At 48.8% G+C, this 26,663-nt stretch overlaps 3 long non-coding RNA genes across 3 annotated transcripts; 1 reads left to right on the plus strand and 2 right to left on the minus strand.

Moving 5' to 3' along the window:
* Positions 1 to 4,588: 4,588 nt before the first annotated feature.
* On the minus strand, positions 4,589 to 6,258 carry LOC137465684 (uncharacterized). The gene is made up of 2 exons (XR_010994755.1): positions 6,199 to 6,258; positions 4,589 to 4,823 (listed from the first exon to the last, which is right to left on the minus strand). It is a non-coding gene; the product is annotated as an uncharacterized lncRNA (long non-coding RNA).
* Positions 6,259 to 6,315: 57 nt separating this feature from the next.
* Positions 6,316 to 20,075, plus strand: LOC137465685 (uncharacterized). Its single transcript, XR_010994756.1, has 2 exons — positions 6,316 to 6,369; positions 19,363 to 20,075. It is a non-coding gene; the product is annotated as an uncharacterized lncRNA (long non-coding RNA).
* Positions 20,076 to 24,886: 4,811 nt separating this feature from the next.
* On the minus strand, positions 24,887 to 26,556 carry LOC137465683 (uncharacterized). The gene is made up of 2 exons (XR_010994754.1): positions 26,497 to 26,556; positions 24,887 to 25,121 (listed from the first exon to the last, which is right to left on the minus strand). It is a non-coding gene; the product is annotated as an uncharacterized lncRNA (long non-coding RNA).
* Positions 26,557 to 26,663: the final 107 nt, after the last annotated feature.

Below are 26,663 nucleotides of genomic sequence, written 5' to 3' on the forward strand. Positions count from 1 at the left end.
GACCCTTGTAAAATGCTGCTGGAGACACAGGCAGACCCAGCGCTGCCATGACATGATACCACAATATAAGAAAAATATTAAGCTGGTAAAGAGTGTCCAAAGGAGGGCAACCAAGATGGCAAAGGTCCTTGAGGAGAAGCCATACAAGGAGTGGCTGAGGTCACTTGGTCTGTCCAGCCTGGAGGAGACTGAGGGGAGACCTCATCAGTGTCTACAATTTCCTCGTGAAGGGAAGAGTAGGGACAGGTACTGATGTCTTTTCTCTGGTGACATGACCCGAGGGACTGGCTTGGAGTTGTATCAGTTGTTAGGTTGGGTATTGGAATAAAATTCTTCCCCCAGAGGGTGGCTGGGCACTGGAACAGGCTCCCCAGGGAAGTGGTCACAGCACCAAGCCTGACACAGTTCAAGAAGCGTCTGGACAACGCTCTCGGGCACATGGACATATCTGAAGCGATATGGAGACACTCAGGCACTGATCATCATCAGGAACATCCCCCCCCCCCGGGCCGATACATGTGAATACTCTGTTCCCGTAAATTTCATCAAGAGTTTCCATGACACCAGACTTTGAATTTCTCTACCTTGTCGCCGAGAAGGAAATCTCATCAACTTATGGGACTTTGAATGAAACAAAGGACTGAATGCCGAAATCCTGGCCTCAGGCAAAATTTTCCCTATAAAAATCGCTTGTACCAGGATGGTGGTACAAGCTGAGGTGATCTGCTGAGGCTGATCTCTGTGTCTTGCACTCAGCGCCGGTCCCGGGCTCGGCACTGTCCTTCTCCGTGTGGCTGGCTAAGTTAGATCTCTATTGCTAAAATAAATTTTTTTTTTTTTTTTTTTTTAATTTGGCTGGATCATTTTTCATTTATAACAGAAAGAATAGGAAAAAAGGAATTTAGGATTATATACGTATTGAAACCAGTCACAATGGAATACTGAACTAACAGACCACAAGGATGCTTGGCAGAACGCCCAAGATAGGGCCAGAAGGAGGAATAAACAGGGGCAACTCATCAGTCGAAAGTGCCAACTGGGTGAAAAGTGGTTTTGGAGGGAGAGAGTGAAAACACTGACTCACTGTCCACAAAGTCTAGAAACCCACTGACTCAAGAGGAGGAGGAGACTGAACATGTGGAGTAATTAACCTAAGTGAGAGAATCACTTAACCAGTAGAATTACAGAATATTCAGAATTGGAAGGGTCCCACAAGGATCAAGAGGTCCAATTCTCAAGATAATGACCCATATGGGGATTGAGCCTACAACCTTGGTGTTATCAGCACCATGCTCTGACCAAACTGAGCTAAGAAGCTATAATACTAATTAATGGGAGAACTATGCAACTTCTAGCCAATGAATCCTTGTGGTAGTGTGTGTTTTTAAAGGATTTTGCAGTGTTTTCTTATAAGAGTTAGGAGTTCAATGTTAGGTAGTTTCAGTTGGTATGTTCCGAGTACCCCCTATTTCTTCCCCTCACAATGGTTTCTCCCAGGTGGTTTACTCCTAAGTTTCCCACCACTTGACTGTCCCTCAAAGTGTCAAATCTCCCTGTTCCTCCCCTTTTACCCGTAAATAGCTCTGTCAATCCAAGTTGTGCTGCCCACCTCCCCGTCAGTGCATCCACCCCCATTTTGTTCTCAAGAGTTCACTGTCAGTCACCCGTGTTCTAAGAGTTGATTAGTCCCTAAGGCTTCTCCCCACCCTAATCTTTTCCCCATTGGTTGTGACCCATGATGTAATGGGAGGTACCCTCATTGGTTGTTCCATGTTGCCACCCCTTCACACCCACACCCTTTATAAGTTAAAGCCAGACTCCATTTTTTCTGACACTTGTCCCTGAGTGGTTCGTGGAATAAAATCTCCTTGGATGCCACACGTGTCCTCTCCTTTGTCCCTTCACCTCAGATCCGCATGGTACTTCAGTGTAAGCGCTACCCGTGCCACTGCACGCACCGTCACCTGGGAACCTCGGCAGAAACCCAGGGGCAGCCACTCCCATGGCACCTCCCGGCCGCACCGGGGAACTGCTAGCCGGCGTCTCAACACCCAGTGGCCGCACAGAAGGAGCCACAAATACTGATACTTTTGTTTGAAAAAACGTATAAATAATGTAAAGTGTTGGTGATTAGGCATCTAGCATTTTGTGGGTTACCACCTAACTCCTTACTTTGCACAAACTAGAATAAAAAAATAGAGATTCCTCTCCTCTGTGTGTGAATTGGCATTGCACACCAGGTAAGGAGCCCATATTAGGGGCAATAACCCCAGCCAGACACTCCCAGAGCCCACTAGTGCGGTGGTTTGCAGACACTGGTACACCAGCAGTGCTTGTGTCTGCCCAGCTGCAGCCCTAGGCTTTATTTTGCAGGACGAATCTGTGCTCAGGAAATTGGGAGTTTCAAGACTGCCAAGTGGGAAAGAAATCTCTCTTGTGCCTGGCTTTGCCCAGGCAGGAGGCATGTAGAGAGCAGCTGCTAGGATAGCCCAGGCCAGGCGTTCAACAAGCTCTTACTCAAGGGTATTTGCCTCTCATTCTACTGGCTTTGCTTCCTGGTAGACAACATACTGTGCATAAGCACTAGTTTTTCCTAGGAGAGACGCCTTTTACCCAGATCTTACTCCCAGCCTCTTCACTTGCCTTTTCTTATCTACATGCAACAGGACTTTCAGCTGCTTCTTTTGGGGCTTGGAAGATAAAAGCCAGTGAGGGTACAGCTATTTCCCCCCAGGCCAGTAGTTCCTGCAATGAACAATGTATGAAAGGAGGCTGGTCTGAATTCCACAGTCTTTCTAAGACTATGCTGATGGTGGGCATTCATATAGTAGAACCTAAAACTGTGTTACATTGGGACTACAGGTACAAAGGATGAAATTCTGTATCCATCTCAAACATACAGTAGAAATATGTCTGGAGGACCTTTTGTTTTGCACACAAGTATGCTCAAGTCTACTTGTTTCTGGTAAATCTTAGAGTGTGCTGTGTAAAGTAGTCATACCAAAAGAAGCCCATCTTCCTATAGAAATTAAAAATCCAGTGCATCCCTGGATTCTTTAAAGTCTTCATTCTAAAATTCTGCAGGTTGGGATTTTGAGAGTGACACACACTTCTTTCCATTTTCTCATTTCTGACCTGTGAACTTCTCATCAGAAAGATTATAGGAAATCAGCCTCCTCCCAGCTACATTTGGTTTGCCAGAGTGACATTTTCTGAGTCAGTTATGAAGTTTTAAGTATTGCAAAACTTCGGTGGTCTAACATAACTTCAACTCCACATAGGGTTTGTGATTGACATTACTATGCTGGTTGTTTTGAATAACTCTTTCCATCCCCTCTCAAACTCATTGTATTACCATAGGCTAAAGCACTTATTATGCCTCAACAGCTTTAATTACAGTTGTTGCACAACTGAAATAAGGAGGAGCTCCAAAAAGTAACTGACAAATTATACAAAAACTAATGAGCAGGAAGTTTAAAGTCTGAAGGTCTTCAACATATGTGTGGTATTACATAAAGGAGGATTGGCAGACCAGGAGATACAATATTTAAGCATATACATCATGAGTTCAACATATGGGACAGTTAATGACTAGCACGTGACTGTATGCTTAGCACAAAGTAAGGAATCAATTGGCACATGGTAGGCAACCCTAACGCATAGCAGAACATACAAAAGAATGCCTATGGGAGTGATTAGAGGCAGATGTGACTCAGAGCCCTTGGATTCAGTAACCACGCTCCTGTTTGTACAGCCGCACGATCTACAGGATGTGGGACCTGTTCACTCTTATAATTAATTGTAGGCTTCCCTGAGATCGGGTCCCACAGGGTGGCCCACTGTTGGCTGATCCACAGGTGCCCAGATAGATAAAGACAGATCCACCGATAGACAGGAGGATATTCAGGCGACTGTAATCCTCGAGGGTTTATTGGAGGATGAGGCAAAGGGCAAGGAAGAGGGGAGAGGAGCAGGGAGACAACCCCTCAGAAGGGTAGCAGACTCAGAGCCCCCAAAAGAGGAGGGGCTAGGATATATAACTGGGGAAGGATAGGCCTGTTTAGGGTACAAACTCTCCAATGGGGAATAGATTGAAGGAACGACCAGGGATGGGGGTGACATAAGCTGAGCCAGTGAGAGAAAAGGGAAGGAGTGGTTTTACAGAGGGAACCAACGGGGATGATGAGAACAGGGAATTTTCCAGAACAGGGGAATGGAACAACTGTTGACTGACAAAACCTGGGGAGGGTACATCATATGATGGACAGGCCTTCCTCTGTAAGGAGAAGGCAAGGGTTCCTCATACCTGTGTGATTTTCCATGGCATCCCGGGGGGACCTCCCACAATTAATCTTGTCAATAAAAACAAACAAACAAACAAACAAACAAACAAACAAAAACCCACCTTCTTCCCAAATGAATCAGATCCCGTAACTAATGGAAGTGGCATAACACACAGCCAAACAGGATGTCTGTTACAACTGCCTCTTTCCCCAACACCTGTAGTTAGATTATCTTAGTTAGGTTACCTTCAACCAGTCCTGTCCCTACCTGCTGTTTGATCCCTAAATTACAGCCTCATGCTCCCTTTGCCATAGGTTTATTTATTCAGGTAGCTAGATAAAAACCTCAACATTTAAATGAGCTGCAGATCTGGACAAGATGGGGGGGGTGGAGAGCTCCTGCAGTGGTGGAACGAGATTTGGGCACTGCCACTGGTGCTGGCAGCTGAGCCACTGGCAACATGACCAAGTTACCCTACTGCAGAAACCTTTTAGGGTCAAGCTGGAGCAGGGGAGGGGGAACGGCGGCTCTCCCAGTTGCTGAGCACAAGATGAGAAAAGAGAAATGGTGTTACCCATCAACCCCTTGAAATGACATTTCATAACAGAGGAAAGAGAGGGGCAAAGGAACAATTTTGAGTTTGATCTAGGCAGCACCGAGAGTGGACCATTCAAATCCAGGTGTGCAACACGGAAAATGCCACAGGTTTTCCTGTGGGAGAAGAGGCTCCAAGCAAAACACAACACAAACCCCAAACCATAACTTCAGTGTTTGAAATTTCTGTGATTTACAGCTGAGAGAAGCTGCTGTGCAGTGCTGATGGTCTCACCTCTGCACACTCCTCGTCTTTGTTCATTTCAGGGGTCTATGAAGCCAGGCGAGGGCTTCTTTCTGCTCTTGCCTGGGCTGACACCAAACAGCCTTGGCAAACCTGGGGTCATTAGCAAGAGAGCTGGGGAATTCAGGCTTTGCCCAAAGTGGGGCCTTGCTGAAGGCAAAGGCTGGGGAAGGGCTCTCACTTGTGCTGCCAGTGCCATGGAAAAGTTCCAGAGCAAGAGGGCATTTCTTGGTTTCCAGGATCCCATCTTCACAGTATGGCCCTGCAGGTTAATAAAATGCACATGGATATCCTGGCACATTCCAGCACTGACTTTCACTCCAAACTTTCATATTTTCTACAAGAAGAGTTATGATTTTTCCTTCTGCTTGGAAGGGTATGGATTTTCTCGGCTGATGTACTTGGCAGAAAGGTTATCCTCACGTGGAAACGTTTCCTGTCAGCCTGAAACTTCTGACCACCGAGAACCCATTTCGTCCCTTTGCCATTGGATCACAGGAACCACAGTGTAAAAGCAGCACCTTTCTCTCCTTTGGGAGAAGCTGGTTTCAAAGCTCAAACATCTGCACCTGACAGATGCAGATGGTCCCTGAAGGGAGGTTTTAGCTAAGTGGGGTTTATTATATTAGCCCAGGGAACAAACAGTATCACCAGAGGAAATTATCTCAAGCTGTGCCACAGGAGATTTAGATTTTGGATCTCTAGGAAATATTCCTTCAACAAAAAGGGTATCAGTCTTGGGAACAGGCTGCCTAGGGCAATGGCTGAGTCACCACCCTCAGAAAGGTTTAGAAGTCATGCGCATGTGGCATCTGGGGACCTGACTGGTTGGTGGAGTAGGCAGTGTTAAGTTTGCAGTTGAACTGTATGATCTTCAGGGACTTTTTCAACCTCGATGATGCAGAGATTTAAGGGTAACTCAACCAGTGTGGAGTCAAGGCTTAGACTCAATGATCGCAAGGGTGCCTTCCAACATGGATATCTATGAGACTGCCAATGGAGGCAGCTGGTTAAGAAGACAAAAGAAAGACCAAGGGAAGTTCTTTGAAAAAGGTTCACTCAAAAGCAGCCTTAACCAGTACACCAGGGCCACTATGAGTGGCTTAGCTGGGGTGGGGACAAAGAATCCAGTTGGCTGGGTTGTGATGCGCTATGGCAGCTGTGACATCATGGGGGACGTGTCACAATGGGGGCAGGTATAAAAGGCCCCAGCAGGTAACACTGGCCCTCTATTGCTTGGGCAAGCGGTGAGTACACACGTGGCAGGGAGACCGTGCTGGGGACAAGGGCCGGGGCAGAAATTCTGCACCCGAGGCTGGGTTCTCCCTCTGCATGGAGGGACAACCCCTCATGGCAGAGCCTTGGCCATAGTACAGTGCTGCTGCTGCTGGGGCAGTGGGACTGGCCTTCCTTCCTCCAGCTGTCTGGGGCCCTCTTCTTCCTGCCCTCAGATCACTGGGATTCCTGTCCCTGCTGCCCCCACTGCCAGCTGCCTCCCTCCCCACTCCCCTCAAGGCCTTCTCTCCATCCTCCTGCAGACCATGGATTTCCGGTCATTGTGGTTCTTGCTCTCGCTATGTGCAATCCAGCACCCACAGCCCGTGGGTGATGTTTTGGATGAGGTGACGCATCTGCAAATGGAGCTGCGTGCTACGATCCTGGAAGAGGAGAGGATTCGGCTGGAGCAGGAGGTGGAGCAGCTTGCACTGATACAGAGTGGCACATGCTGGAGAGACCTGCCCTGGTCTGCCTTGCAGCCCTGGCAGGTCTGGGAATTTGCTGACCTCTTGGTTCTTCTCTTGGCCGTATGGTTTATGTGGAGCAAAAGAAATTGTGGGGCAGAGATCAGTGGCGAGAAGGAAAAGGAGATGCAGGAAGAGGACGAGACATGCATATATGATCAGAGATGGCTTCTAGAGGAGCACACACAGGGGCCTGTACAGGGCCTGCAGACAGGCTGCAACAGCACAATGGCCCTGAAGGAGAAGGAGAAGGAGGAAGAGGCCCAGACATGCGTATATGATGTGAGATGGCTTCTAGAGGAGCACACACAGGAGCCTGTACAGGACCTGCAGACAGGCGGCAACAGCACAATGGCCCTGAAGGAGAAGGAGACGGAGGAAGAGGCTGAGACATGCGTATATAATGTGAGATGGCTTCTAGAGGAGTACACACAGGGGCCTGTCCAGGACCTGCAGACAGGCTGCAACAGCACAATGGCCCTGAAGGAGAAGGAGACGGAGGAAGAGGCTGAGATATGCGTATATAATGTGAGATGGCTTCTAGAGGAGCACACACAGGGGCCTGTACAGGACCTGCAGACAGGCTGCAACAGCACAATGGCCCTGAAGGAGAAGGAGAAGGAGGAAGAGGCTGAGACATGAGTATATGATCTGAGATGGTTTCTAGAGGAGCACACACAGGGGCCTGTACAGGGCCTGCAGACAGGCTGCAACAGCACAATGGCCCTGAAGAAGAAGGAGAAAGAGGAAGAGGACGAGACATGCATATATAATGTGAGATGGCTTCTAGAGGAGCACACACAGGGGCCTACACAGGGGCCTGTACAGGGCCTGCAGACAGGCTGCAACAGCACAATGGCCCTGAAGGAGAAGGAGAAGGAGAAGGAGGAAGAGGCTGAGACATGAGTATATGATCAGAGATGGTTTCTAGAGGAGCACACACAGGGGCCTGTACAGGACCTGCAGACAGGCTGCAATAGCACAATGGCCCTGATAGACAATTTCACAACTGTCCTCGGGCATGCCTTGAGTGGGACTTTCCAGCTGGTGCTGCAACAAGCCATTGGTTTTGGCAGTGCCTTTGAAGGTTGGAATGCCCGTGAGGAGGAAGTTGTGTACCAGGTGCTTGTACCCCTGACTCCTCCCCTAGGCCACATCTTCCACCTGGAGCGTGACACTGACCAGCACAAGCCTGGCAGGAACTTCTGTGTCTGTGTAGAGCTGGAGTGCAGCTGCCCGAGGGATTACCAGGGTATGAACATGCTGTGCTTCCAGCACCACCCTGACGTAATTAGGAGGACTCGGCAGCCCAACCTCCTAGACATGCTGTGCACCAGCTCCTACCTCAGTGTGAAGAAAACTGTCCACTGGCTCTGTGCACTGGTGGAAGCAAGCTGGCAGCTTTTGCCCCAGTCACGCAGTTGGCATTTAGTGGTGCTGCCCTCCAAACGCTCCTGCCATCTCAGGCTGACCAACAGACAAGAAAGCTTCCACGTTAAGGTGCTGTTCGGGGTGCGGCAACATGCCTCAGACATCTTTATCAGCAACCGACATCGAGGGGCCCACACCCCAAGCACAATGTGGCCTGAGACCTACGCCGTGGCAAAAGTTCTTCAGGCATGTGGCCAGGCGGGCCCCCCAGGACAACTCACACCTTAAATGCCTGCAGCTCCTTGCCTGTGTTCTTGCGCGCAAGGACTTTTCCATCCATTCCATCAAGACCAACGTCACGCGCCTGCTGAACACTGCACCAGTGCTGCAGTGGCACAGGGGACATTTTCTGCTTCAGCTGTTGAATGCTCTGGAGCAGCTGCGCTTATCTCTGGAAGAGAAACACCTGGAGCATTTTACAGTGGGCAACCAGAGGCTTCCAGAGGGGATCCGGTTGCCCCCAGATGTCCAAAGGGTTAAGCCACCCAACCTCTTCCACGGCCTGGTGCAGGATCTGGCCGCCCACTCCTAGGCGATGCAAGCCTGCCTTGATCTGCGCCATCGCCTGGCAAGAGTGCTGGCCTATGGCCACTGTTAGCGGGGCACATAGAGTCATGGAATTAGAGAATCACAAAATCACTAGGTTGGAAGAGACATTTAAGATCGAGTCCAACCCATGCCCCAACACCACCTCAACTATACCGTGACACTGAGTTCCATATCCAATCTTTTTTTAAACATATCCAGGGATGGTTACTCTACCACCTCCCCAAGGCAGACAATTCCAGTACGTTATCATTCTTTCAGTAAAAAACTTTTTCCTGACATCCAACTTAAATTTCCCTTGGCACAGCTTAAGACTGTGTCCTCTCATTCTGTCAGTTGCTGCCTGGAGAGAGAGGCCAACCCCCACCTGACTACAACCACCTTTCACATAGTTGTGGAGAGTGATAAGGTTGTCTTTCAGTCTCCATCTCTCCAGGCTAAACAACTCCAGCTCTGTTCCTCATAGGGCATGTGTTCCCAGCCCTTCACCAGCCTTGCTGCCCTCCTTTGAATGCATGTGCTCATGGGCCTTGCAGCTGGTGGCAGAGAAGCAGCTTTTAGTGCCGTGACAAAGACAGGAATGAATGGGATACATAAACAGATACATATACATATATGTAACTACAGTGTGTATTTAGAACTACAAATATTTTTATCAACAGATGTGTTTTAATAAATACATATTATTGTGATAGCTTATAAATTATCATATTATTTTATAAAGAGAAATATCACATATATAATGTCACTATTATGTCAGTCATTTGTGGCTGTTGTGACACATTAATACTTTGTAGTTACTGCATTTATCAGAGGCAAGATTTTTATTACATATTTATAAAAGATATACACATATTGTATTTAATACAAAACAGTAATTTAATACATAAATATGTATGACTAGCAAGCAAGAAACTGCTGTGCTGTTGTTCCTATAAAATGCAGATTTGCAGAATCTGGAGCATGCCAGCCTTTCTTGATCTCAGCCAGACCTATAGTATTGGTAAATGCCACATGCTGGCAATCTGGGCTGTTGCCATGCCCCCTCCAGCTGAGTGCTCGGACACTTCCCAGCTTGCCTTGGCACTGCAGACAGCAGGGGCCACCTTCCAGTGCCCCGGGGGGTTAGGAGAGTGGCTTTGGGTTTTGCCCTAGACCACTGGAGAGACTTTGGTGAGGATAGCAGGAGAAAGGAGCTGACTCCTGCTGGGGTTCACAGTCCAGGTTTATTTGAATGCTCCAGGGAGGTCCTTAGCCCAGGGAATAACTACCAAGAAGAGCACTGAACTGAGCTGTGCAGCAACACTTAAATGAGGGAGGGAACAGGAGAGTGGTCTTCTCACTGACCACGGGGAGGTAGAGAGGAGGGGCACCAGGGAGAATGGGCAGGAACAAGCACAAATAGAGAGAGGCGAGGGGAGGGGACCCCACTGTCCAGCCTATCACTTGGTGCCCTCAGTGGAACTTTCTGGATGGAGGGGAAGGACTGTCAAGTGACAGGCAGACCCAGCAATTAAACCCAGGTGCCCCCAGCCCCTCTGATCCTAGAATCACAGAATGGCTCTGCTTGGAAGGGTCCGTAGAAATTGTCTTCTCACTGCCAGCTGCCTCCCTCCCCACTCCCCTCAAGGCCTTCTCTCCATCCTCCTGCAGACCATGGATTTCCGGTCATTGTGGTTCTTGCTCTCGCTATGTGCAATCCAGTACCCACAGCCCGTGGGTGATGTTTTGGATGAGGTGACGCATCTGCAAATGGAGCTGCGTGCTACGATCCTGGAAGAGGAGAGGATTCGGCTGGAGCAGGAGGTGGAGCAGCTTGCACTGATACAGAGTGGCACATACTGGAGAGACCTGCCCTGGTCTGCCTTGCAGCCCTGGCAGGTCTGGGAATTTGCTGACCTCTTGGTTCTTCTCTTGGCCGTATGGTTTATGTGGAGCAAAAGAAATTGTGGGGCAGAGATCAGTGGCGAGAAGGAAAAGGAGAAGCAGGAAGTGGACGAGACATGCATATATGATCAGAGATGGCTTCTAGAGGAGCACACACAGGAGCCTGTCCAGGACCTGCAGACAGGCTGCAACAGCACAATGGCCCTGAAGGAGAAGGAGAAGGAGGAAGAGGCCGAGACATGCGTATATGATGTGAGATGGCTTCTAGAGGAGCACACACAGGAGCCTGTACAGGACCTGCAGACAGGCGGCAACAGCACAATGGCCCTGAAGGAGAAGGAGACGGAGGAAGAGGCTGAGACATGCGTATATAATGTGAGATGGCTTCTAGAGGAGCACACACAGGGGCCTGTACAGGGCCTGCAGACAGGCTGCAACAGCACAATGGCCCTGAAGGAGAAGGAGAAGGAGGAAGAGGCTGAGACATGAGTATATGATCTGAGATGGTTTCTAGAGGAGCACACACAGGGGCCTGTACAGGACCTGCAGACAGGCTGCAACAGCACAATGGCCCTGAAGAAGAAGGAGAAAGAGGAAGAGGACGAGACATGCATATATAATGTGAGATGGCTTCTAGAGGAGCACACACAGGGGCCTACACAGGGGCCTGTACAGGGCCTGCAGACAGGCTGCAACAGCACAATGGCCCTGAAGGAGAAGGAGAAGGAGAAGGAGAAGGAGAAGGAGAAGGAGAAGGAGAAGGAGAAGGAGAAGGAGAAGGAGAAGGAGAAGGAGAAGGAGAAGGAGGAAGAGGCTGAGACATGAGTATATGATCAGAGATGGTTTCTAGAGGAGCACACACAGGGGCCTGTACAGGACCTGCAGACAGGCTGCAATAGCACAATGGCCCTGATAGACAATTTCACAACTGTCCTCGGGCATGCCTTGAGTGGGACTTTCCAGCTGGTGCTGCAACAAGCCATTGGTTTTGGCAGTGCCTTTGAAGGTTGGAATGCCCATGAGGAGGAAGTTGTGTACCAGGTGCTTGTACCCCTGACTCCTCCCCTAGGCCACATCTTCCACCTGGAGCGTGACACTGACCAGCACAAGCCTGGCAGGAACTTCTGTGTCTGTGTAGAGCTGGAGTGCAGCTGCCCGAGGGATTACCAGGGTATGAACATGCTGTGCTTCCAGCACCACCCTGACGTAATTAGGAGGACTCGGCAGCCCAACCTCCTAGACATGCTGTGCACCAGCTCCTACCTCAGTGTGAAGAAAACTGTCCACTGGCTCTGTGCACTGGTGGAAGCAAGCTGGCAGCTTTTGCCCCAGTCACGCAGTTGGCATTTAGTGGTGCTGCCCTCCAAACACTCCTGCCATCTCAGGCTGACCAACAGCCAAGAAAGCTTCCACGTTAAGGTGCTGTTCGGGGTGCGGCAACATGCCTCAGACATCTTTATCAGCAACCGACATCGAGGGGCCCACAGCCCAAGCACAATGTGGCCTGAGACCTACGCCGTGGCAAAAGTTCTTCAGGCATGTGGCCAGGCGGGCCCCCCAGGACAACTCACACCTTAAATGCCTGCAGCTCCTTGCCTGTGTTCTTGCGCGCAAGGACTTTTCCATCCATTCCATCAAGACCAACGTCACGCGCCTGCTGAACACTGCACCAGTGCTGCAGTGGCACAGGGGACATTTTCTGCTTCAGCTGTTGAATGCTCTGGAGCAGCTGCGCTTATCTCTGGAAGAGAAACACCTGGAGCATTTTACAGTGGGCAACCAGAGGCTTCCAGAGGGGATCCGGTTGCCCCCAGATGTCCAAAGGGTTAAGCCACCCAACCTCTTCCACGGCCTGGTGCAGGATCTGGCCGCCCACTCCTAGGTGATGCAAGCCTGCCTTGATCTGCGCCATCGCCTGGCAAGAGTGCTGGCCTATGGCCACTGTTAGCGGGGCACATAGAGTCATGGAATTAGAGAATCACAAAATCACTAGGTTGGAAGAGACATTTAAGATCGAGTCCAACCCATGCCCCAACACCACCTCAACTATACCGTGACACTGAGTTCCATATCCAATCTTTTTTTAAACATATCCAGGGATGGTTACTCTACCACCTCCCCAAGGCAGACAATTCCAGTACGTTATCATTCTTTCAGTAAAAAACTTTTTCCTGACATCCAACTCAAATTTCCCTTGGCACAGCTTAAGACTGTGTCCTCTCATTCTGTCAGTTGCTGCCTGGAGAGAGAGGCCAACCCCCACCTGAGTACAACCACCTTTCACATAGTTGTGGAGAGTGATAAGGTTGTCTTTCAGTCTCCATCTCTCCAGGCTAAACAACTCCAGCTCTGTTCCTCATAGGGCATGTGTTCCCAGCCCTTCACCAGCCTTGCTGCCCTCCTTTGAATGCATGTGCTCATGGGCCTTGCAGCTGGTGGCAGAGAAGCAGCTTTTAGTGCCGTGACAAAGACAGGAATGAATGGGATACATAAACAGATACATATACATATATGTGATACATATACATATATGTAACTACAGTGTGTATTTAGAACTACAAATATTTTTATCAACAGATGTGTTTTAATAAATACATATTATTGTGATAGCTTATAAATTATCATATTATTTTATAAAGAGAAATATCACATATATAATGTCACTATTATGTCAGTCATTTGTGGCTGTTGTGACACATTAATACTTTGTAGTTACTGCATTTATCAGAGGCAAGATTTTTATTACATATTTATAAAAGATATACACATATTGTATTTAATACAAAACAATAATTTAATACATAAATATGTATGACTAGCAAGCAAGAAACTGCTGTGCTGTTGTTCCTATAAAATGCAGATTTGCAGAATCTGGAGCATGCCAGCCTTTCTTGATCTCAGCCAGACCTATAGTATTGGTAAATGCCACATGCTGGCAATCTGGGCTGTTGCCATGCCCCCTCCAGCTGAGTGCTCGGACACTTCCCAGCTTGCCTTGGCACTGCAGACAGCAGGGGCCACCTTCCAGTGCCCCGGGGGGTTAGGAGAGTGGCTTTGGGTTTTGCCCTAGACCACTGGAGAGACTTTGGTGAGGATAGCAGGAGAAAGGAGCTGACTCCTGCTGGGGTTCACAGTCCAGGTTTATTTGAATGCTCCAGGGAGGTCCTTAGCCCAGGGAATAACTACCAAGAAGAGCACTGAACTGAGCTGTGCAGCAACACTTAAATGAGGGAGGGAACAGGAGAGTGGTCTTCTCACTGACCACGGGGAGGTAGAGAGGAGGGGCACCAGGGAGAATGGGCAGGAACAAGCACAAATAGAGAGAGGCGAGGGGAGGGGACCCCACTGTCCAGCCTATCACTTGGTGCCCTCAGTGGAACTTTCTGGATGGAGGGGAAGGACTGTCAAGTGACAGGCAGACCCAGCAATTAAACCCAGGTGCCCCCAGCCCCTCTGATCCTAGAATCACAGAATGGCTCTGCTTGGAAGGGTCCGTAGAAATTGTCTTCTCACTGCCAGCTGCCTCCCTCCCCACTCCCCTCAAGGCCTTCTCTCCATCCTCCTGCAGACCATGGATTTCCGGTCATTGTGGTTCTTGCTCTCGCTATGTGCAATCCAGCACCCACAGCCCGTGGGTGATGTTTTGGATGAGGTGACGCATCTGCAAATGGAGCTGCGTGCTACGATCCTGGAAGAGGAGAGGATTCGGCTGGAGCAGGAGGTGGAGCAGCTTGCACTGATACAGAGTGGCACATACTGGAGAGACCTGCCCTGGTCTGCCTTGCAGCCCTGGCAGGTCTGGGAATTTGCTGACCTCTTGGTTCTTCTCTTGGCCGTATGGTTTATGTGGAGCAAAAGAAATTGTGGGGCAGAGATCAGTGGCGAGAAGGAAAAGGAGAAGCAGGAAGTGGACGAGACATGCATATATGATCAGAGATGGCTTCTAGAGGAGCACACACAGGAGCCTGTCCAGGACCTGCAGACAGGCTGCAACAGCACAATGGCCCTGAAGGAGAAGGAGAAGGAGGAAGAGGCCGAGACATGCGTATATGATGTGAGATGGCTTCTAGAGGAGCACACACAGGAGCCTGTACAGGACCTGCAGACAGGCGGCAACAGCACAATGGCCCTGAAGGAGAAGGAGACGGAGGAAGAGGCTGAGACATGCGTATATAATGTGAGATGGCTTCTAGAGGAGCACACACAGGGGCCTGTCCAGGACCTGCAGACAGGCTGCAACAGCACAATGGCCCTGAAGGAGAAGGAGAAGGAGGAAGAGGCTGAGACATGAGTATATGATCTGAGATGGTTTCTAGAGGAGCACACACAGGGGCCTGTACAGGACCTGCAGACAGGCTGCAACAGCACAATGGCCCTGAAGGAGAAGGAGAAAGAGGAAGAGGACGAGACATGCATATATAATGTGAGATGGCTTCTAGAGGAGCACACACAGGGGCCTACACAGGGGCCTGTACAGGGCCTGCAGACAGGCTGCAACAGCACAATGGCCCTGAAGGAGAAGGAGAAGGAGAAGGAGAAGGAGAAGGAGAAGGAGAAGGAGAAGGAGAAGGAGAAGGAGAAGGAGAAGGAGAAGGAGAAGGAGGAAGAGGCTGAGACATGAGTATATGATCAGAGATGGTTTCTAGAGGAGCACACACAGGGGCCTGTACAGGACCTGCAGACAGGCTGCAATAGCACAATGGCCCTGATAGACAATTTCACAACTGTCCTCGGGCATGCCTTGAGTGGGACTTTCCAGCTGGTGCTGCAACAAGCCATTGGTTTTGGCAGTGCCTTTGAAGGTTGGAATGCCCATGAGGAGGAAGTTGTGTACCAGGTGCTTGTACCCCTGACTCCTCCCCTAGGCCACATCTTCCACCTGGAGCGTGACACTGACCAGCACAAGCCTGGCAGGAACTTCTGTGTCTGTGTAGAGCTGGAGTGCAGCTGCCCGAGGGATTACCAGGGTATGAACATGCTGTGCTTCCAGCACCACCCTGACGTAATTAGGAGGACTCGGCAGCCCAACCTCCTAGACATGCTGTGCACCAGCTCCTACCTCAGTGTGAAGAAAACTGTCCACTGGCTCTGTGCACTGGTGGAAGCAAGCTGGCAGCTTTTGCCCCAGTCACGCAGTTGGCATTTAGTGGTGCTGCCCTCCAAACACTCCTGCCATCTCAGGCTGACCAACAGCCAAGAAAGCTTCCACGTTAAGGTGCTGTTCGGGGTGCGGCAACATGCCTCAGACATCTTTATCAGCAACCGACATCGAGGGGCCCACAGCCCAAGCACAATGTGGCCTGAGACCTACGCCGTGGCAAAAGTTCTTCAGGCATGTGGCCAGGCGGGCCCCCCAGGACAACTCACACCTTAAATGCCTGCAGCTCCTTGCCTGTGTTCTTGCGCGCAAGGACTTTTCCATCCATTCCATCAAGACCAACGTCACGCGCCTGCTGAACACTGCACCAGTGCTGCAGTGGCACAGGGGACATTTTCTGCTTCAGCTGTTGAATGCTCTGGAGCAGCTGCGCTTATCTCTGGAAGAGAAACACCTGGAGCATTTTACAGTGGGCAACCAGAGGCTTCCAGAGGGGATCCGGTTGCCCCCAGATGTCCAAAGGGTTAAGCCACCCAACCTCTTCCACGGCCTGGTGCAGGATCTGGCCGCCCACTCCTAGGCGATGCAAGCCTGCCTTGATCTGCGCCATCGCCTGGCAAGAGTGCTGGCCTATGGCCACTGTTAGCGGGGCACATAGAGTCATGGAATTAGAGAATCACAAAATCACTAGGTTGGAAGAGACATTTAAGATCGAGTCCAACCCATGCCCCAACACCACCTCAACTATACCGTGACACTGAGTTCCATATCCAATCTTTTTTTAAACATATCCAGGGATGGTTACTCTACCACCTCCCCAAGGCAGACAATTCCAGTACGTTATCATTCTTTCAGTAAAAAACTTTTTCCTGACATCCAACTTAAATTTCCCTTGGCACAGCTTAAGACTGTGTCCTCTCATTCTGTCAGTTGCTGCCTGGAGAGAGAGGCCAACCCCCACCTGACTACAACCACCTTTCACATAGTTGTGGAGAGTGATAAGGTTGTCTTTCAGTCTCCATCTCTCCAGGCTAAACAACTCCAGCTCTGTTCCTCATAGGGCATGTGTTCCCAGCCCTTCACCAGCCTTGCTGCCCTCCTTTGAATGCATGTGCTCATGGGCCTTGCAGCTGGTGGCAGAGAAGCAGCTTTTAGTGCCGTGACAAAGACAGGAATGAATGGGATACATAAACAGATACATATACATATATGTAACTACAGTGTGTATTTAGAACTACAAATATTTTTATCAACAGATGTGTTTTAATAAATACATATTATTGTGATAGCTTATAAATTATCATATTATTTTATAAAGAGAAATATCACATATATAATGTCACTATTATGTCAGTCATTTGTGGCTGTTGTGACACATTAATACTTTGTAGTTACTGCATTTATCAGAGGCAAGATTTTTATTACATATTTATAAAAGATATACACATATTGTATTTAATACAAAACAGTAATTTAATACATAAATATGTATGACTAGCAAGCAAGAAACTGCTGTGCTGTTGTTCCTATAAAATGCAGATTTGCAGAATCTGGAGCATGCCAGCCTTTCTTGATCTCAGCCAGACCTATAGTATTGGCAAATGCCACATGCTGGCAATCTGGGCTGTTGCCATGCCCCCTCCAGCTGAGTGCTCGGACACTTCCCAGCTTGCCTTGGCACTGCAGACAGCAGGGGCCACCTTCCAGTGCCCCGGGGGGTTAGGAGAGTGGCTTTGGGTTTTGCCCTAGACCACTGGAGAGACTTTGGTGAGGATAGCAGGAGAAAGGAGCTGACTCCTGCTGGGGTTCACAGTCCAGGTTTATTTGAATGCTCCAGGGAGGTCCTTAGCCCAGGGAATAACTACCAAGAAGAGCACTGAACTGAGCTGTGCAGCAACACTTAAATGAGGGAGGGAACAGGAGAGTGGTCTTCTCACTGACCACGGGGAGGTAGAGAGGAGGGGCACCAGGGAGAATGGGCAGGAACAAGCACAAATAGAGAGAGGCGAGGGGAGGGGACCCCACTGTCCAGCCTATCACTTGGTGCCCTCAGTGGAACTTTCTGGATGGAGGGGAAGGACTGTCAAGTGACAGGCAGACCCAGCAATTAAACCCAGGTGCCCCCAGCCCCTCTGATCCTAGAATCACAGAATGGCTCTGCTTGGAAGGGTCCGTAGAAATTGTCTTGTTGCAACCCTGCTGCCAAGGGCAGGGACACCTTCCACCAGGCCACATTGCTCCAAGCCCCATCCAACTCGACCCGGAACACCGCCAAGGATTGGGCAGCCACAGCTTCCATGGGCAGTGTGGCCCAGGGTGTCACCAGCCTCAGAGGCCACAATTTCTTCCACATCTCCAGCCTAACCCCGCCCTCTGTCAGTGGGAAGCCATTGCCCCGGTGCTGCCCCTCCAGGCCCTGGTAAGCAGCCCCTCCGCAGGTCTCTGCTGGGTTTTGTGCAGGGTCTGAAAGGCTGCAGGAAGGTGCCCCAGGAGAAGCCCTTGGAGAGCACTGGGGGCCAGGAGTGCCACCATCAGTGCAGCAAGTGGGGCCTGGCATGGCCGTCAGGGCGGGAGGGCACAGGGTGGGCGCTGAGGCCCTGCCAGCTGGAGCTGGGAGCTCAGGTGTGCGGCCCAGCAGAGAGCCGTGGGCTCTGGCAGCTCTGTATCCCTCATGGCTGAAGCAGCTGCCCAGGCACAGCTGGCCGGGGACATGCAGCCAGCCCCGTGCCACCCTGAGGGGCATTCTGCTCTGGGGCTAGCATCATTTGTGTCTGTGAGATGCGTGGCCAGCATGACTTGGGCCCCTAGGGTGGTGCCAAGTGTGCAGAGGAAAATGCCAGCCCAGGAAGAAGCAACATCAAATAGCTTCCAACCTGGCCATTGTAATACTGGTGTCTTACACTTCCTGAATCCCTTTCCACGTGGAAACGGCAGAGGGTGTATCTATAAATAAGAAGTACCTTTCAGTACCGATAAAGCTTCACCAATATTGGATGAGTATTGCACAGCTTTCATCATTGCAAAATTACCAGGAAAAAGGGCTAGCAGGGGTATGTAGGCCTTATGGTATGTATGTAACACAGGCACAGCTGGGAACTGAGGCTAAGTTTCTGGCCCAAAATATTTCCTTTAGGTCTGAAATGTATGAAATAGATTTTTCAGAGAGTAATTAGATATGTAGGGATCAGACCACCCTGAAAGTAAAGGCAGCAACTGATTTCCACAAAGAAGGGACAGTAGTGGAAAGGCAGGATGAGAGAAAGAAATAAAAAACCCTGTAGCTTGGCATACAAAACCTTCTCTTAACAGGGCTTCTTAGGAGGGTAAGAGGCTGGGCCATTCACTCCTTTTTTCTTCTCTCTATCTCATTGTCTCTTTCTTGGTCATATCTGCATGTCCTTTTGTTCTGCTGATTGTCTTTCCATACTGTTTCTCCCTACTCTCACCTTCCACAATTCCAGCACTATTAGAAGTCCTAGCAGGCAGATATATTAATTCAGCTACAATATAGAAACCGATTACTTTTTTTTTTCCAGGAACAACAAAGCAATGCAATAATGTAATCAGCTCCTGATGGTAGAAGTTGAGTGGAAACTGCTAGAAGCCTGCCATGGGAAGAAACAGTTTTATTTTACAGCATGAAATAGCAGATAGTATTCCACTAAATCACAACAGTAATGCAAAAGGTGTAAATAAGAAGCTGGAAGCCGCTTGGATAACGGAACAAACTGGCTTGGCAAGAGCCCTGAGAATAATGCCTGACTCAACTCAGCCAGGAAACCCATACAATAAATATCTAAGCAGGTACGATGCACTAAGGAACAGCAGCAGAACACACTCTGACATTATTGGTACACTCATCATTTAATTTCAGATGAATCAAAACCATGAGCCAAGGCTTGGGATCATGTAATCTAGCACTGCTAACACACATGCTTTACAAACACTAGAGCCTAAGTGCTGAGCTCAGGGACAGTGCTGGACAGCTTGCTTAAATAAACTCCAACAGAGACAACAGCTTACACAGAACAATGGAGAGGGATAAATCTGGAATGAAGAAGATGAGCTAAAGACAGCAGTGGTTAAATTAAATATTAATATCACTGTATGGAATCAGATGGCCAGATTAGATCCAGAATTTTGTGTGGGGGTTGCTGGACAGATCCTGTTGTTTTCTTCAATTTTGACTGCACAAGAGTGGTTTTATGGTGTCCCCTGTCCTGGAAAAAATAATAATAAAGCACCACAAGAAAGAGTGGATCCTGGGCAGCAAGCTCAGGTGTGGTCAGGATGACCAGCACGGAGCTGAGGGGATGTGGGTAAGCCTGTGCAGCAATGCTGGCTGGGGACTGCACCTGTCTCTTCACAGGCTTCCGACAACATTCTGCAGCCGAAGCCATGGTTGCAGGACACTTGGCATCTCAGGTGAGGCACAGACTGAAAAAACCCTCAACGCTGCCACTGAGAGGGGGGACCCTTGTAAAATGCTGCTGGAGACACAGGCAGACCCAGCGCTGCCATGACATGATACCACAATATAAGAAAAATATTAAGCTGGTAAAGAGTGTCCAAAGGAGGGCAACCAAGATGGCAAAGGTCCTTGAGGAGAAGCCATACAAGGAGTGGCTGAGGTCACTTGGTCTGTCCAGCCTGGAGGAGACTGAGGGGAGACCTCATCAGTGTCTACAATTTCCTCGTGAAGGGAAGAGTAGGGACAGGTACTGATGTCTTTTCTCTGGTGACATGACCCGAGGGACTGGCTTGGAGTTGTATCAGTTGTTAGGTTGGGTATTGGAATAAAATTCTTCCCCCAGAGGGTGGCTGGGCACTGGAACAGGCTCCCCAGGGAAGTGGTCACAGCACCAAGCCTGACACAGTTCAAGAAGCGTCTGGACAACGCTCTCGGGCACATGGACATATCTGAAGCGATATGGAGACACTCAGGCACTGATCATCATCAGGAACATCCCCCCCCCCCGGGCCGATACATGTGAATACTCTGTTCCCGTAAATTTCATCAAGAGTTTCCATGACACCAGACTTTGAATTTCTCTACCTTGTCGCCGAGAAGGAAATCTCATCAACTTATGGGACTTTGAATGAAACAAAGGACTGAATGCCGAAATCCTGGCCTCAGGCAAAATTTTCCCTATAAAAATCGCTTGTACCAGGATGGTGGTACAAGCTGAGGTGATCTGCTGAGGCTGATCTCTGTGTCTTGCACTCAGCGCCGGTCCCGGGCTCGGCACTGTCCTTCTCCGTGTGGCTGGCTAAGTTAGATCTCTATTGCTAAAATAAATTTTTTTTTTTTTTTTTTTTTAATTTGGCTGGATCATTTTTCATTTATAACAGAAAGAATAGGAAAAAAGGAATTTAGGATTATATACGTATTGAAACCAGTCACAATGGAATACTGAACTAACAGACCACAAGGATGCTTGGCAGAACGCCCAAGATAGGGCCAGAAGGAGGAATAAACAGGGGCAACTCATCAGTCGAAAGTGCCAACTGGGTGAAAAGTGGTTTTGGAGGGAGAGAGTGAAAACACTGACTCACTGTCCACAAAGTCTAGAAACCCACTGACTCAAGAGGAGGAGGAGACTGAACATGTGGAGTAATTAACCTAAGTGAGAGAATCACTTAACCAGTAGAATTACAGAATATTCAGAATTGGAAGGGTCCCACAAGGATCAAGAGGTCCAATTCTCAAGATAATGACCCATATGGGGATTGAGCCTACAACCTTGGTGTTATCAGCACCATGCTCTGACCAAACTGAGCTAAGAAGCTATAATACTAATTAATGGGAGAACTATGCAACTTCTAGCCAATGAATCCTTGTGGTAGTGTGTGTTTTTAAAGGATTTTGCAGTGTTTTCTTATAAGAGTTAGGAGTTCAATGTTAGGTAGTTTCAGTTGGTATGTTCCGAGTACCCCCTATTTCTTCCCCTCACAATGGTTTCTCCCAGGTGGTTTACTCCTAAGTTTCCCACCACTTGACTGTCCCTCAAAGTGTCAAATCTCCCTGTTCCTCCCCTTTTACCCGTAAATAGCTCTGTCAATCCAAGTTGTGCTGCCCACCTCCCCGTCAGTGCATCCACCCCCATTTTGTTCTCAAGAGTTCACTGTCAGTCACCCGTGTTCTAAGAGTTGATTAGTCCCTAAGGCTTCTCCCCACCCTAATCTTTTCCCCATTGGTTGTGACCCATGATGTAATGGGAGGTACCCTCATTGGTTGTTCCATGTTGCCACCCCTTCACACCCACACCCTTTATAAGTTAAAGCCAGACTCCATTTTTTCTGACACTTGTCCCTGAGTGGTTCGTGGAATAAAATCTCCTTGGATGCCACACGTGTCCTCTCCTTTGTCCCTTCACCTCAGATCCGCATGGTACTTCAGTGTAAGCGCTACCCGTGCCACTGCACGCACCGTCACCTGGGAACCTCGGCAGAAACCCAGGGGCAGCCACTCCCATGGCACCTCCCGGCCGCACCGGGGAACTGCTAGCCGGCGTCTCAACACCCAGTGGCCGCACAGAAGGAGCCACAAATACTGATACTTTTGTTTGAAAAAACGTATAAATAATGTAAAGTGTTGGTGATTAGGCATCTAGCATTTTGTGGGTTACCACCTAACTCCTTACTTTGCACAAACTAGAATAAAAAAATAGAGATTCCTCTCCTCTGTGTGTGAATTGGCATTGCACACCAGGTAAGGAGCCCATATTAGGGGCAATAACCCCAGCCAGACACTCCCAGAGCCCACTAGTGCGGTGGTTTGCAGACACTGGTACACCAGCAGTGCTTGTGTCTGCCCAGCTGCAGCCCTAGGCTTTATTTTGCAGGACGAATCTGTGCTCAGGAAATTGGGAGTTTCAAGACTGCCAAGTGGGAAAGAAATCTCTCTTGTGCCTGGCTTTGCCCAGGCAGGAGGCATGTAGAGAGCAGCTGCTAGGATAGCCCAGGCCAGGCGTTCAACAAGCTCTTACTCAAGGGTATTTGCCTCTCATTCTACTGGCTTTGCTTCCTGGTAGACAACATACTGTGCATAAGCACTAGTTTTTCCTAGGAGAGACGCCTTTTACCCAGATCTTACTCCCAGCCTCTTCACTTGCCTTTTCTTATCTACATGCAACAGGACTTTCAGCTGCTTCTTTTGGGGCTTGGAAGATAAAAGCCAGTGAGGGTACAGCTATTTCCCCCCAGGCCAGTAGTTCCTGCAATGAACAATGTATGAAAGGAGGCTGGTCTGAATTCCACAGTCTTTCTAAGACTATGCTGATGGTGGGCATTCATATAGTAGAACCTAAAACTGTGTTACATTGGGACTACAGGTACAAAGGATGAAATTCTGTATCCATCTCAAACATACAGTAGAAATATGTCTGGAGGACCTTTTGTTTTGCACACAAGTATGCTCAAGTCTACTTGTTTCTGGTAAATCTTAGAGTGTGCTGTGTAAAGTAGTCATACCAAAAGAAGCCCATCTTCCTATAGAAATTAAAAATCCAGTGCATCCCTGGATTCTTTAAAGTCTTCATTCTAAAATTCTGCAGGTTGGGATTTTGAGAGTGACACACACTTCTTTCCATTTTCTCATTTCTGACCTGTGAACTTCTCATCAGAAAGATTATAGGAAATCAGCCTCCTCCCAGCTACATTTGGTTTGCCAGAGTGACATTTTCTGAGTCAGTTATGAAGTTTTAAGTATTGCAAAACTTCGGTGGTCTAACATAACTTCAACTCCACATAGGGTTTGTGATTGACATTACTATGCTGGTTGTTTTGAATAACTCTTTCCATCCCCTCTCAAACTCATTGTATTACCATAGGCTAAAGCACTTATTATGCCTCAACAGCTTTAATTACAGTTGTTGCACAACTGAAATAAGGAGGAGCTCCAAAAAGTAACTGACAAATTATACAAAAACTAATGAGCAGGAAGTTTAAAGTCTGAAGGTCTTCAACATATGTGTGGTATTACATAAAGGAGGATTGGCAGACCAGGAGATACAATATTTAAGCATATACATCATGAGTTCAACATATGGGACAGTTAATGACTAGCACGTGACTGTATGCTTAGCACAAAGTAAGGAATCAATTGGCACATGGTAGGCAACCCTAACGCATAGCAGAACATACAAAAGAATGCCTATGGGAGTGATTAGAGGCAGATGTGACTCAGAGCCCTTGGATTCAGTAACCACGCTCCTGTTTGTACAGCCGCACGATCTACAGGATGTGGGACCTGTTCACTCTTATAATTAATTGTAGGCTTCCCTGAGATCGGGTCCCACAGGGTGGCCCACTGTTGGCTGATCCACAGGTGCCCAGATAGATAAAGACAGATCCACCGATAGACAGGAGGATATTCAGGCGACTGTAATCCTCGAGGGTTTATTGGAGGATGAGGCAAAGGGCAAGGAAGAGGGGAGAGGAGCAGGGAGACAACCCCTCAGAAGGGTAGCAGACTCAGAGCCCCCAAAAGAGGAGGGGCTAGGATATATAACTGGGGAAGGATAGGCCTGTTTAGGGTACAAACTCTCCAATGGGGAATAGATTGAAGGAACGACCAGGGATGGGGGTGACATAAGCTGAGCCAGTGAGAGAAAAGGGAAGGAGTGGTTTTACAGAGGGAACCAACGGGGATGATGAGAACAGGGAATTTTCCAGAACAGGGGAATGGAACAACTGTTGACTGACAAAACCTGGGGAGGGTACATCATATGATGGACAGGCCTTCCTCTGTAAGGAGAAGGCAAGGGTTCCTCATACCTGTGTGATTTTCCATGGCATCCCGGGGGGACCTCCCACAATTAATCTTGTCAATAAAAACAAACAAACAAACAAACAAACAAACAAACAAAAACCCACCTTCTTCCCAAATGAATCAGATCCCGTAACTAATGGAAGTGGCATAACACACAGCCAAACAGGATGTCTGTTACAACTGCCTCTTTCCCCAACACCTGTAGTTAGATTATCTTAGTTAGGTTACCTTCAACCAGTCCTGTCCCTACCTGCTGTTTGATCCCTAAATTACAGCCTCATGCTCCCTTTGCCATAGGTTTATTTATTCAGGTAGCTAGATAAAAACCTCAACATTTAAATGAGCTGCAGATCTGGACAAGATGGGGGGGGTGGAGAGCTCCTGCAGTGGTGGAACGAGATTTGGGCACTGCCACTGGTGCTGGCAGCTGAGCCACTGGCAACATGACCAAGTTACCCTACTGCAGAAACCTTTTAGGGTCAAGCTGGAGCAGGGGAGGGGGAACGGCGGCTCTCCCAGTTGCTGAGCACAAGATGAGAAAAGAGAAATGGTGTTACCCATCAACCCCTTGAAATGACATTTCATAACAGAGGAAAGAGAGGGGCAAAGGAACAATTTTGAGTTTGATCTAGGCAGCACCGAGAGTGGACCATTCAAATCCAGGTGTGCAACACGGAAAATGCCACAGGTTTTCCTGTGGGAGAAGAGGCTCCAAGCAAAACACAACACAAACCCCAAACCATAACTTCAGTGTTTGAAATTTCTGTGATTTACAGCTGAGAGAAGCTGCTGTGCAGTGCTGATGGTCTCACCTCTGCACACTCCTCGTCTTTGTTCATTTCAGGGGTCTATGAAGCCAGGCGAGGGCTTCTTTCTGCTCTTGCCTGGGCTGACACCAAACAGCCTTGGCAAACCTGGGGTCATTAGCAAGAGAGCTGGGGAATTCAGGCTTTGCCCAAAGTGGGGCCTTGCTGAAGGCAAAGGCTGGGGAAGGGCTCTCACTTGTGCTGCCAGTGCCATGGAAAAGTTCCAGAGCAAGAGGGCATTTCTTGGTTTCCAGGATCCCATCTTCACAGTATGGCCCTGCAGGTTAATAAAATGCACATGGATATCCTGGCACATTCCAGCACTGACTTTCACTCCAAACTTTCATATTTTCTACAAGAAGAGTTATGATTTTTCCTTCTGCTTGGAAGGGTATGGATTTTCTCGGCTGATGTACTTGGCAGAAAGGTTATCCTCACGTGGAAACGTTTCCTGTCAGCCTGAAACTTCTGACCACCGAGAACCCATTTCGTCCCTTTGCCATTGGATCACAGGAACCACAGTGTAAAAGCAGCACCTTTCTCTCCTTTGGGAGAAGCTGGTTTCAAAGCTCAAACATCTGCACCTGACAGATGCAGATGGTCCCTGAAGGGAGGTTTTAGCTAAGTGGGGTTTATTATATTAGCCCAGGGAACAAACAGTATCACCAGAGGAAATTATCTCAAGCTGTGCCACAGGAGATTTAGATTTTGGATCTCTAGGAAATATTCCTTCAACAAAAAGGGTATCAGTCTTGGGAACAGGCTGCCTAGGGCAATGGCTGAGTCACCACCCTCAGAAAGGTTTAGAAGTCATGCGCATGTGGCATCTGGGGACCTGACTGGTTGGTGGAGTAGGCAGTGTTAAGTTTGCAGTTGAACTGTATGATCTTCAGGGACTTTTTCAACCTCGATGATGCAGAGATTTAAGGGTAACTCAACCAGTGTGGAGTCAAGGCTTAGACTCAATGATCGCAAGGGTGCCTTCCAACATGGATATCTATGAGACTGCCAATGGAGGCAGCTGGTTAAGAAGACAAAAGAAAGACCAAGGGAAGTTCTTTGAAAAAGGTTCACTCAAAAGCAGCCTTAACCAGTACACCAGGGCCACTATGAGTGGCTTAGCTGGGGTGGGGACAAAGAATCCAGTTGGCTGGGTTGTGATGCGCTATGGCAGCTGTGACATCATGGGGGACGTGTCACAATGGGGGCAGGTATAAAAGGCCCCAGCAGGTAACACTGGCCCTCTATTGCTTGGGCA

The sequence above is a fragment of the Anomalospiza imberbis genome, unplaced genomic scaffold (assembly GCF_031753505.1).
Source record: "Anomalospiza imberbis isolate Cuckoo-Finch-1a 21T00152 unplaced genomic scaffold, ASM3175350v1 scaffold_1014, whole genome shotgun sequence".
Lineage (NCBI taxonomy): Eukaryota > Metazoa > Chordata > Aves > Passeriformes > Viduidae > Anomalospiza > Anomalospiza imberbis.